Here is a 14,247-nt window from a genome sequence, read left to right as displayed (position 1 = left end):
TCATTTGAACGGGGCAATTACGGCTATTGCTATCAAAAATAAAAACCCATTTATGTTTAAGCGGGGTAGCAAGATCGAAGTTTAAGACATTAGATTCATAAATATGCACAGGCACCCTTCTTCATACATTCATACAAGTGTAGAGAAGAGTAAAGAAAGTAAAATAAAAGTTTGAGAGAATGTAATGATGCAATTTAACCCTTCTATGGTCTCTTTGGGGCTGCGTTTAGATTACACCAGCTCAGATGTAGTCTGAAAGTGTTACTTGTGTTCCTTTTGTGATGTGAAGAAACTCTCTCTGTTGAGCACGTAGCTAGCTGGTGGTTTTTTGTCCTCGGGAGGCTTGGAGTGGGGTGGAGTCAGTCGTTTCAAGTTTTGAAAGCGGCAAAAAGGCTAGTCTTGATGACCACTGGTTTGCGGTGCACTAAACTTAACTAGACTGTCGACGGAAAAGTAAGAAAGTAAGGTATCGGAGATGGGAATGTCTGATCTGTGCGATTATTTTGTCTGGGTCACCGCCTGCTCCCTGGAGTTCTCTGGAGTTCTCTGTGTTGTGTCCAAGTCTTTCTCTGGTCTGTAGTCTTTTAGCTTGGGTGTTTGTCTCTGGCCTGGGCTTGGGCCTTAGGCAGCTTTTATAAGGATGGTTTGTACCCACCCTCTAGGGCCAAGTTGACCAATGAGAGTTAACTTTTGGTTTTAAAGCATGTTCATTTGCATAGGCATTTTTGGTGTTAACTGATGCAGGAATGTTCAAGTTTCTAAAAAAGTTAACATGTTGCACCCGTATTAACATGAAATGTAAACAATCATTCAGTGCACCAAATTAGCTTTGCAGTGACATCAAACATGAACTATCTATGATCTTGTTTGATTCATTGATTGCAGAAGTATTAAAACCGTAATATTAATACATAAGCAAGAGACTTGTTGCAAAACAACCGATTACACATAAAGAGAATAAACGTTTTCATTAAAAGCATCAGTCTTACGCAAGGAGCTTATAGAAGTTTTGACCATATCTCTGTGTCCATTTTAAGCACATTCCTTTGTGTTGTAAATACCTTGTGATTGGATTACAACTGAGTTTCCAATCTTTTCTAGATGGGAGAAGTTGACGCTGTGTTTGCTGATGCATTTGTTGAATAAAAGCAAAATAATTATGTGTCTGATTGGCCATATTTGTTACATCTGTTAATATTATTAGATGACCTGAACCAAGATGAATTGAACATCTTGGTTCAGGTCTATTAAAAATATTAACAGGTGCTTATGTAAGTAATATTGAGATCAACATTGCAATGATTTACAAATACTGTGTTTTTTCGATCACACTTATTGCCGTTTCAAGAGTTCACACTTAGATAATGCTTGATACTAATAACAGGTTTGGCATGCTGTTCCGGGAGAGAATCCTAAGCTTGGAGATATTAAGCCCAGGGCTCCTGCCTGGTCAATTAGCATGTAAGGGGGCATGTCAGGTAGTTCTTGAGAGGCCTCCCTGGTAAAGGAGGAAAAAGGGGGGAAATTGGGTGGATGGGGGGATTCTTCTAAAAATGCGGATAAGTGAAGTGACTGGAAGTGGGCTATTTATTGTAGGTTTGGATTAATCTGATTGGTTTACAAATGATTGCGGATGAGAGACCAGCCTCGATCAATCATATCACATGCTCTTCCCGAAATTTGTTGATTAAACTTCACTTAATTGTATGTTTAAAGCAATTGTTCTCTCAAAATAACAAAAATATGTTTGTGACATGTCATAAAATTTTATATATTGATTTGTTTGGTTTGAAAATCATGCTAAATGACGAACAAAAGTTGAATAAAACATGTTACTAGCATCTAATCCTAGCTCTCTCAGTGCTCAAATCCCAACACATTTATAGCACGCTATACAATAGATTGCTTTAATAAATGAAGCTTTAAATTATTATTTTTTTCAAAGTCACCTTTTATTGTCGATTCTGCTTTATGTACAGACATACAAAAAATGTATTTATGTCATGTTACTCTCGGACCCTGGGTGCATACAAATACTAAAAACACTACAAGAGGAATGTTTATATGCACTGTTAAAGATTTTTGTAAATTGCACAGTATTGTAGGACAGGTATGCAATATGTTACTGTATTTTAAAGTTGCATTGTGAAAATTATTGTATATTTCAAAGTAAAGATATACATACAATACTGTAAATTTATATACAGCAAGATAAACAGTGCTGTAAATATTGTATTTTTGCTGTAATTTACTTACAGTAAGTTACTGGTAAACTGCTGGCAGTAAGTTTCTGTAGATTCTAAAGGGTATGGGAAGTATTCAGACCCCTTAAATTTTTCACTCTTTGTTATATTGCAGCCATTTGCTAAAATAATTTAGGTCATTTCATTCATTCATTTTCTTTTTGACTTGCACCCTTTATTAATCTGGAGTCACCACAGCGGAATGAACCACCAACTTATCCAACATATGTTTTACACAGTGGTTGGCCTTGCAGCTGCAACCCATCACTAGGAAACATCCATTCACACTCATTCACACACATCCACTACAGCCAATTTAGCTTACCCAATTCAACTATACCACATGTCTTTGGACTTATGGGGGAAACCAGAGCACCCGGAGGAAACCCACATAAACACGGGGAAAATATGCAAACTCCACACAAAAATGCCAATTGACACAGCTGAGGCTCGAACCAGCAACCTTCTTGCTGTGAGGCGATCGTGCTACCCTCTGCGCCACTGTGACGCCCAATTTAAGTCAGGTATAAAGAAATAATAAGAGTAATTTAGGATTAGATAAGCTCATTAATGTACACACAGCACCCCATTATTAACAGAAAACACAGAATTGTTGATGGTGGATTTGGGGATCTTCTGCCGTTCCTCCTTGCAGATCCAGTCCTTTTAGGGTTGGATGGTAAGTGTTGGTAGACAGCCATTTTTAGACATCTCCAGAGATGCTCAATTGGGTTTACATTAGGGCTCTGGCTGGGCCATATATATATATATATATATATATATATATATATATATATATATATATATATATATATATATATATATATATATATATATATATATATATATATATATATATATATATATCAGGGCTCGAAATTGTGACTGTTTTGCGAGTGTGTAAAATTATTGCGTGCGACCAGTTTTCACAGCAAAATGTTCAGCGCATGCGCGGATTTAGGAGATATTCACACAGAAGGCATCTTTGCACTTGAAACGCAGCGCTCAGGAATAGTTTAAAGTTGTTGTCATATCAACTTGTTGCAGTAAACAAAACCTGCAATGCTTGCCCCGCCTTCGCGCTCTTTTTATTGGCCCACTGCTCTAGAACTGAACGCGAATGAATTGGTTAAAATCAGCTGCCAATAACTCAGTCAATGCCTTCTGCCTTCAGATGACAGGAGCGACAACCGCGAAAATGTTATGCGCTGAAGATGAGAATGAAAACAACACTGACAGATTTTGTTTTAGAAAAAACCTAAAGCTACAAATAATGGAACATCTGATTACTGATCATGTGCTGAATGTTAATCCACCATCTACACTTTTCGAAGAGTGGATAAAAGACTTCCAGTGGCTTTAACTGGCTATGAAAATAACTAAAGCAGGTCTGTGGGACGGAATTATCAGGTAACTGTTTGCCACATCTCCCCATTTTAAGCACGAGAGGTTCTGTTAAATCCTTCATTTAATCGCAAGATGCTGTCAGCCGTGCAAGTGGCAGCTATATGTAAACGTTAAAATTTAACACCACGTACACCATCGCAAAAGGGCTTGCACTGACTAAGATTAAACTAATTTTGCAGCTCATGAAAACACCGGTATTGCTATTAAAATGATGTTTGCAAATAATAAGGTATATGTCAAAAGCATCTGTGCAACATCAGACACCACCCATGAGAATATACTATATAATAAATACAAATAATTTGAGTACAACAATTTTAAAGTAGCTCTCATGTGCTTTTATTTTACTCATGGATGTCTGAGCTTGAAAGACTGAAATTGACAGAATTAACGGTAGAAGATTCAAAGCACAATGGAGGAGGAGCCCAAGAGCCACACCCACCGATTGCATCATCACCACAGACCAATAAGAGTTCAAAGCTGTTTAAAACCAATTGAAAGCAAATTCATTTTGGCCTGATTTTGATGTGACCAGTCTGTTCTTTGATTTCGCTTGACGTGCTTTTGAAGCATTTCTTTTTCGGCTCTTTGATTTTCTACTTTGATTTGCCTCTTGAGGAAAAACGACCAAGGGAAAAAAAGTAGGCAGTTTCTATTTGTTCTCAGCTTTTACCCTGGCAGATTTTTCTTCACCATGGGCTGCTTCTTAAAAAGAGGAAAACGTCTCAGAAGGGAGTAATTGTATGCTAACGAACACAGTCAGGCAAATTGAGGAGCTGAAAGAAAATGTGAAAGAGAAAAGAGACATTTGTACATTGAGCTTAGCCTAAGATCACTGATGGTAACCATGGAAATAATTATAGAGCAGACAGACTGCGAGAGAGAAAGGAAAAATGAACGAGAGAGGGGAGGAATTTAGAGGAGGGAGAGAAGAGCATCTTTGAATCTCAGATCCGAAGTTTTAATAAAAGCCAGCACTCGGCAGGCGGATTTTAAATTGACTTTGATGGCAAATAGTGTTCTTTTAATAAAGTGAGACACTGCAGGCAAAACACAGCTTTTTATGCACTTGTCAATTTTTGGGGATTTGGGGCTTTTTGGCTTTCCATAAAGTGTGTTGTTTAGTCTGATGTAAAGACAAGACTTTTTCTATTTGTGTCTGTATATTTCAATTACAATACATAGTTTTTTACAAGCCATGTTCTCAAAGTTAGCCTGATTGTACTTTACACATTTTATTCTACCAAACATTGTGTATATATTTTTCCATACCCAATCCCAGTATTTCCTGAATTACGAAATGTTAAAATAGGTTACCAGAATCCCGTCTTTAAAAAACTTGATCAAAAAAATTAGATCTTGGCTTCATTCAATATTTCGTGGCTTCATCCAAATTGGTTTGTGCTAGAAATATATTCAAATTAGCATATACTTAATTAAATAATCCCTCATTTGCATATTTACGTTTACATTTTAGAAAACTTGTTATACAAAAATGTTTTGATTTTTTTTTATGTAATAAGTAGAGATAGGTACCGAAACTTGGTACTTAATTGGTACTGGTGCTAGAAGAACAAACGGTCAAGCGAAGAGTATGGTTTTATTTCTCGAGTGAACACTGACAATGCTCATTGCAACAAATGCAACAAGTTGATTTCTTGTAAAAGCGGAAACACAAGCAATCTAGCTTTCAAAAGTACATTAACTGCAAAGTCTTCGACTGCTTCGCTACTAACATTACATCATCCACATTTGTATGCTAGCAGTCAATCACATAAGGTCTCTCCAAATTAGTATAATAATAATTATTAAAATAAACACACACATTCTGGTACATTGAAAATAGTTGTTTAATAGTCTAAATAGTCTAAATAAATCACTGTATTTACAAATGGTCCATTTCCACTGACTGGTACAGTACGGTACGGTTTAGGTCAGTACGGGTCACCTTTATTACGCTTGCGTTTCCACTGCCTAAGAGTTCCAAGGGTACCCTTTTGGTGGGCGTGGTGTACGACAGAATATTTCAGACGACTTCATTTTTACTCGAGGAAATGTTACAGTAAAGCTGTACGGATCGTTCACATATCATATGAGAGGCACTTCTCACAAAACAGATGCTTTATACACATAAATACTTGTGTATAAATGTGTATTACAAACCTTTCTATGAACATAATTTGATTATAACTACAGATCAATGACGGTGCGAAATAGCCCACTGTAACGTCTGTAATTACATAAAATAAATAAATAAATAAATGCAACATATATGAACACATACAGACCCCTTACAGTCTCCAATATGTCTCCACACAACATACATTTAGTCCTTATTTGGGTTCAAAAAAACACGCAACATATATGAGTCTTTAATATTCACCAGCACATGTAACCTCTGTTAGAAAGAAATGATGTCATTACGAGTTCATAATAATCCAAAAGGCCATGATAAACATGGCAGTTTGTTCATGATTCAGGTTGCTGAAACAATTTTGCTGTGTTTTGTCGGGCTTCTCCTTTGTTTTTTCGCACTTCACTCTCGCATTTGTCGTTTTCCTATCTGACATGATCAAATGTCGAAAGAACTTCAATAGTCACACGCATGTTATTATCATCAGCTCAAGAAGTTTGGTATTTTAAATATAAACGCAATCACAAGCTCGCTGGCTTTGTGGCTGTACATCAACACAACAACAAGGTTTGTTTGAGCTCTGGTCAACCATGGCTCTTTATTATGTGCATGTAGTATTATGATGTAATGTCTCGGCTGTGTATTAAACATGGCGGTTCCTTTGTTTTCATTCTCCTGCTTCTGCGAGTGACGTATCTCTGTAAACCAATAGCGTTCAGCTGCGCGTCTAGCTCCACCTTAGGGTACCTTTTAGGCCTGCTTGGTACTCTTTGCAAAGGGTTACCAAAAAGTGGTATGGTACGGTACGGTTCGCTTTTGGGTACCTTTTGACAGTGGAAACTAAAAGCATAACGAACCGCATCGTACCACTCAGTGGAAACGGGCCAAAATAGATGAATAATAATGAACTATGCTTATTAAGAAAAAAACTGCTTATTTTTACATTGCAGGAAGGTCCAAATCTGTATTACTTTTAATCCCAAACACAGTTGACTCATATATGTGAATGTGTTAATGATAAATTATAAACATTAGCCACAGCTGATTGTTTAACAGCATTTTCAACAGTTAAGAGGGTATTTTCAACTGCAGGGAGCACAATAACCCAAGAAAGGTCCCGACGTCTGCCAGAAATGGCAAACATGTAGATTTTTTTCCAAAAGAATGGTTAAAAACTGAGAGTCGTTTGCAGCCTTACCTGCATGCTCCAACGGTGTCCCTTCAAACTATTGTACATTCTTTTACAGGATTTTTTTAAGTTTGTTTTGCAATTATTGGTTTAATTTTATTTTACATTAAAAAGTTATTATAAAATAGTGTTGTTAAATCTGTTAAATTTTTTATCATAAAAAAAACACTACAAAAAGAACAGATAAGTTTACAGTTAAAGTACCATACTGATAAGTGGTATCGATCAAAGTAGTAATGCCATTGAAACCTTAATGATACCCATCCCTAGTAATCAGTCAGCCTGAGAATATGGTGATAAATATGTTATTATAAGTAATTATTATTTTGCTTTATAAAACAACCAGCCAAATTTGAAGGTTAAAACAGCAAGTAACTAAAATAAGTTGTTAAAAAATATTAATTGAAAATTTATATTGAAAAATATAGGCTGCCATCTCTCAACTGTTAAATACTTCTACAACCTGAATAGATACTAATGCTACCTCTAGTAATGTTAGCTGAATTGGATTTATACAGTCATACATCTTTGAACGCTCAAAAATACAACAATGCATGTCAAAACTGTAGTTAGTTGAAACTTTCTTCTCTTAGATGCAAGCATGGCTCATGGTTGCTTAGCAACGGCAGACACAACAAAAGCACATCTCTGAGCTTTGAAAAAGAGAAAGGCTTTCAGCTCGCGATTGCAGGTTTTTAAATGCAAATTGTGCACACTCAGTGTTTTTAAAATGCATTCAGTATTAATCATAATACTGAAATTACGGGAGTTTTCTGGGAGAAATAACAAAACGGGAGGGTGGCAGGAGATGGGTCTGAAATACGGGGGACTCCCGGGAAAAACAGGAGTGTTGGCAGGTATTGTATTAATGAATAGTGAGACACTGTTAGACTTTTTCGCAATTTTACAGTTATTTTCTGCAAAATACCTCATACATTCTCTACAGTTTACTACTGTATTATGCACTGCAATGTGGGTCATTTTTTAAATGTTTACAGTAACTTACTGCGTGTTAGAAATTAGCTGTATTCTACTATAATCAAAGAAATCAAGTACTGCTACTGTAGTCGAAGTCAAATATGAGACGGTTGATGAAAAAAATAATTAACATACTGTATCACAAAATGTATTTAAAATAAAAAAATAAAGAATAAAGAAAAAAATTACTTTGTAAACCCCTTAAAAAGGAAATAATAACAGTGAATAATTAAAATACTGTTGTAGATGATTTCGTCACTTGTTTGGAATTTATTAAATCCAATAGTAAATACTAAAAATAAAGGTTTTGTACTGGTAGTGTAAATTGTAAGTAAATTACAGTAGAAGTACTGTAAAAATTGCCATACTGTAAAAATAAATTGTGGTAAGGGGCATCTTACCATAAAAAGAAGTTGCAGTAAGGCTGTAATTGCGGTAGGGCCCTGCTACTGTAAAACACATCTGAAGGTAACTGTAAAGGGAGGTTACTGTAAAGGGGCAGTTGCGGTAACTTGCTGGAAACAGTGCTGCCAGTAAGTTACCAGAAAAATACAATAAAATGTCTAACAGTGTAGTAACTCAAGTCTAAGTGAGAGAACCAATGACACTAATACACAGTGCTTAATATAGTGTCTAGGGCCATTCACACTGAGGACGATAAATACAAAATAAATAAGAGAACTATATATTTATGCCCAAATAGCGAACAATAATGATCTGTTTATTTTTAGTTTATGCTTTTCTATTAGCATTACCCCCTTGTAACCAGCGGATGTCCTCTGCGTGCTACAATTCTAGCACATGTGACCAGTGAATCCAGCTCATGTAATCTATTATACCAAACAAGGAATTAATAATAATTCCTTACATTTATATAGGACTTTTCTGCACACTCAAAGCACTTTTACACATTTTTGGAGGGAATCTCCTCATCCCCCACCAGTGTGCAGCATTAACCTGGATGAAGCCTTATCGCATACCACACCAGCTGATTGGTGGAGAGGAGACAGTGATGAAGACAATTATGATATGAGGATGATGAACAGAGGCCAGCGGGCAAATTTGGTTTGGATGCAGGGATTAATCCCAACTCTTTTTCGAAGGACATCCTGGGATTTTTAATAACCACAGAGAGTCAGGACCTCGGTTTAACATCTCATTCGAAAAACAGCACTCACTGAGCAGCATAGAGTCCCCTTCACTATACTGGGGTGTTAGGACCCATACAGACTGCAGACCCTTGCTGGTCTCACCAACACCACTTCCGGCAGCAACCCAGCTTTCCCATGTGGTCTCCCATCCAGGTACTGACCAGATGCAGCCCTGCTTAGCTTCAGTGGGCGACCATGTGAGAGTTGCAGAGAGCTAGCTGCTGGCAATCTATCAAATCAAACTGGAATTTAGCTGGAATTTAGCAATCCCAGTCAGAAGTGCAATAAAACAACACACATTCGTTTCCCCAAGCATTTTCAAAAGTACCTGAGGTGTTTTTATTTTTATACTTTGGTTTGCTAGCCTATCTTGCATATTTTCCTTGTATATTTTTATCATTCCCTCCTATGGCATAACCAATTGTTTTCAAGACAGTCATTAGCTTTAAATAATCTTTGAAAAGATTGCTTCTTCACAATGTCATCTGTATGCCCCCCAATACACCCCCACTCTCCTCATAACTTATACTCCTCATAATCACTGCACTATTTAACATTCATTCATTCATTTTTTTTTACTTAGTTCCTTTATTAATCTGGGCTCGCCACAGCGGAATGAACCACCAACTTATCCAACAAATGTTCTACTCAGCAGATGCCCTTCCAGCTGCAACCCATCTCTAGGAAACATCCACTCACACTCATACACTATGGACAATTTAGAATACCCAATTGACCTGTACCGCATGTCTTTGGACTGTGGGGGAAACCGGAGCACCCGGAGGAAACCCACATAAACGCGGGGAGAACATGCAAACTCCACACAGAAAGGCCAACTGACCCAGCTGAGGCTCGAACCAGTGACCTTCTTGCTGTGAGGCGACAGCACTACCTACAATGCTACCGCATCGCCCTAACATTTGCACATTTAAAAAATGCACGTATTCCTTGCACAACATTGCACTGCTTCATTTATTTGAACTGTACATACCCACTGTACATATACAATTGTAATTATGTTTATCTATCTGCACACATCTGATTATTAATAGCAACCTGTACATATAATCATTTATTGTAAATCTCTGTTCATAGCTAATACAACCTGTATATAATGTTCATAGTACATCCATCTGTAAATATCACCATAGTTTTTCTATAACTGCACTTTATAACTTATACCTGTATCCTGCACTTGCTGCTATTGCACTCCTGGTTAGACCTAAACTGCATTTCGGCACATGCACATGTGTAATGACAATAAAGTTGAAGCTAATCTAAATCTATAATGTGCTTAGAAACAGTTCTCAGAATCCTCTTCACCGGGACTTTAAATATACATCCAGGTTCGTGACTGAAGAATATATATTAGCCTTGTCCATTTCTACGCCATCTGGATCAATGGCGACGCTCATCAGGAGTTATGAGGTGTTTGCCGGTCGTCTTTCGCTCTCCGCTGGAGATGTTTCCAGCTCGGCTTCGTCTCAAAAAGCTTTAACTTTAGCACTCACTGGCTCAGGCTCGCTCGCAGGCTGTGTTTGAGTTTGCAGTCACTATGGAAACTGACGTCTCTAAAGCATGCAGATCATTTACATAGAACACGTCTGAAAATGACCGTTCTTGATTAAGAATGTCAAAGAGCCTTTTTGATGCAATGTGGGTGTGAAGTGTTAATGGCCCTGTCAGCAATGCAGCCTTAAGAGTGTCAGTACAATCCAGAACTTAATAAACAATGGCATTTGTAAGTTTGGGCTCAGCAAGATGTTTAAATATTGAAATGAATACCTTTATTCAGCAATGATGGATTCCGTTAAAAGTGACAGTAAAGGTGTGTTAATTACTGTAAAAGATTTCTACTAGGGGTGGCACGGTGGCTCAGTGGTTAGCGCTGTTGCCTCATAGCGGAAAGTTGGCTGGTTCGAATCCTGGCTGGGTCAGTTGGCATTTCTGAATGGAGTTTACATGTTATCCTCATGTTGGCGTGGGTTTCCTCCGGGTGCTCTGGTTTCCCCCACTGTCTAAAGTTGGAAGAAGGGGAGGAGGAGGGGCTCTTCCAGACAAAGGCTGTTTCTCAATATGCGTTCTTCAGCGGTCTTGCGTCCTCGTGGTCTCGTGTAACCTCATCATCAGCTGCCAAAGTTCAGTTTCAATACTCGAGACCGCAAGAACAGTGGACGCGAAAAACTTCCCGGATGTGATCTTGATATCGAGGACGCATCGATGCAGACTTGAGCATCGAACTCCCTCTAGAAATCCCAGAAGTCATAGCGACTGGAGGTGGGAAGCACAGGATTTTATTTAGATTTATTATTAAAGTTTAGAGATAGAACTTATTTACCTCAGGAGTTTCCCTAAATGAAACGGTGAAAGTAAACATGACCATGGACATCTTAATTAAGGAATGAGCACATTAAGGGTGTTTGTTTGCTGAAAATTGTATTAAAATGTATATTTATAATGTTTTTATGCAGAGTATACATTTTGAAAAGGGGAAAAACAATAAATCGTTGTATGAATGCTGTAATGTTTAAATAATTTTCCGTTAAAAAACGCGTGAAGGTCATGTGACCATCAGGAAGAACGCAGCATCTCATTCCTCGCAGGACACGTTCTCTGTTCTCGTGGTCTCCCGAGTTCGTTCTTCCAAGGACACCTGGCAAGACCGGTCTCCACAAGAACGCAAGTCCGTTCTCTGAGTTCTTGGAATTGAGAAACAGCTAAAGATAGTTGTAATAAGGAAACGAGGATATATATAGTGACTTGGGATCCTTTGATTGGAGGATCATGATTAGCTGGGTCAATCATGAGCATGTGCTCCTCTCGAAATCAGTTTAAACTTAAACTTCACTAATTAAATTGTAAATACCTTACCATTTCATTAGGTGCAGTGAGTGCATATTCTGTGCTTCTGAATGGCTGTATTTAAATTTCTGTCATGTTTCGTCTGGTGCAGCCAAATTGCTTATCACTGCGTATCACTGCGTCACGTAGTGTGTTGTTAGGACACGCGGTTACAATGTAACCTGCTCACATAATGTTTACGTTCGGAATATTTATATTATTTGCTAATTAATACCCTCATGTGGAACTCAGAATCTGCGTCTCATTTTGGAGTCTGCTACTGTCCACCGGAGGTCGCATTTCGGTTACGGACGCAGACTTTGAGAGCCTTTCTGACTGAATGAATGCCTTTTTCCACCAAGGCAACCCAGGGTACTGAAATATAATTGGCTGAATTGGCCGGGGTAAAAGAACCAAAACAAAGACAGATGTTCTGGCACGTAACACACGTGTTCAAAGCAGAATATCTGACTTCAGCATTGTTTTTCAGATAAACAAGAATGTTTATTAGCATGTTTCTTAAATATCTGCAACCATATTATAGTATTTTTATGCTTTAGAAAAGTCAAAAACTTACTTACAGCACCTTTAAGTAAAAAAATTTAAGATTTTCCATTTGCCATTTTATGCAACAAAAAAAAAGAAAAAAGATCTTAAAAAAAAAGACGTATGTAATTTAAATTAGTAAGAAATGCCATCATCAATTATATAACTATAAATTCACGAGTTCACACTTACAATAGTTTCAGAATAAAGCGTATTTGGCGTGCTGTCCGGGGAGAGGGCTCTGAGCTCGGGGAAGACACCCAAACTCGAGTTATTCCTCCTATCAGAAAACAAAGAGGAATAGGGATTCGAGCGAAGTATCTAGCCCGGCCCCAGAACGCTCCCCCCGGGATAGTAATGCTTAAGAGGTGAGGTGACGGGGTGGTGGAGGGATGCTAAAGTCGTAAGATGCTGCAGGTAAGACAGCTTTTGGTATTTATAGGGGTTTGGTCAAGAACTGATTGGATAATAGAATAATTGTCAATGACGTATTTGATACTGAAACTTCTGCGCGTGCTCCTCCCGAAATTTGTTTATAAAACATCACTCATTTTTATATCATCAAGTCTTTTTTCTTTTCTTATTTATTTGCCTATGCAAATGCCTTTTATTCTTTAAATGTCTTAAAAATAGATGTATTTTTACTTATTAAAGAAAGTCCATCACAAAAGTAGCCTTTTTTTCTCAAAATATACATTTTGTACAGGTTAAAGAAGTTTGAGACAACACAACGGTTTGCAAATGATAGCAGGTTGTACCTTTTAGAAGAGCTGTTCAGTACCAGTCACAAAACAATCACAAAAACTAGAGGGTGGGCACTTTTGTCTAGCAAGGCACTTCCTAACAACCAGTCAGAACTACCTAGCAACAGCATGGCAACACACCGAAAACCACTCAGTACTGCTCAGAAACTACATAACACTCTAGTAACCACCCACAACATTCTTGTGACCTGAAATGTAACAATCTATGCAAGTAGTTACTATACATCAGAGTGATTAGCAGCAGAGAAGGAAAGCTAACATGCAGCTCGCAGTGACTCTGTACTGTACGCGCACACTCAGAGTTTTCATCTACATTGTCATTTGTCTTCAGTTTGTGTAGTTGTGTAATTACACACATTCCTCCCACATAACCTGCCTCTACAGAAGCCTCTCCACTCACCGGCTGCCTGCGAGCATCACACACACGCACATACACACACGCAACACACACACAGAGGTGCTGTATGGCAAGCCATTTTAACTAGTCTTTGTGTCAAGCTGACATTTTAGGTTTTATTAGTTTTAGTCACATTTATACTATTTTTAGTCTAGTCAGATTGTAGTTGACTAGAAGTCTGAGCATTTCAGGCTTATTTTAGTCAGTTAAAACATTTAATTTTGTCTTGTTTAGTCAATAAAAATGAAGAGACATTTTAGCATAGTGTTTAATTTGTAAACCACATTTTGTCTCATTTTTATTCGTCAACAATTTTGGACTATTATGTTAGCTGTAAGGTGCGTTCGACGTAAAGCACGACGGTGATCAACGAGATTAGCCGAGTGCAGGCGGGGGCGGAGTTGAAAATGGAGCCGTCAAGTCGGACACTTCGGCGGCTCAAAGTTGCGGCAGTCATGATGACCAATCACATTGCGGGATCATTTATTTATTTATTGAAATAATAACAAAAGATTTACAGTGTAAATAAATCAGAATACAGTCTCTACAAACTATAGTTCAGTTTTAAACAATAAGGGAATTATGAATTAAATTTAA

General features: G+C 37.7%; 1 protein-coding gene across 1 annotated transcript in view; it reads left to right on the top strand.

Moving 5' to 3' along the window:
• Positions 1 to 14,247, top strand: part of syngap1b (synaptic Ras GTPase activating protein 1b) — a 297,039-nt gene that overhangs the window by 123,770 nt on the left and 159,022 nt on the right. The window lies entirely within an intron of this gene.

Source organism: Danio aesculapii, chromosome 16 (genome assembly GCF_903798145.1).
Source record: "Danio aesculapii chromosome 16, fDanAes4.1, whole genome shotgun sequence".
Classification (NCBI taxonomy): Eukaryota; Metazoa; Chordata; class Actinopteri; order Cypriniformes; family Danionidae; genus Danio; species Danio aesculapii.
Note: the sequence above shows the minus strand (reverse complement) of the source record. Positions and strands in the feature narration are given on the sequence as shown.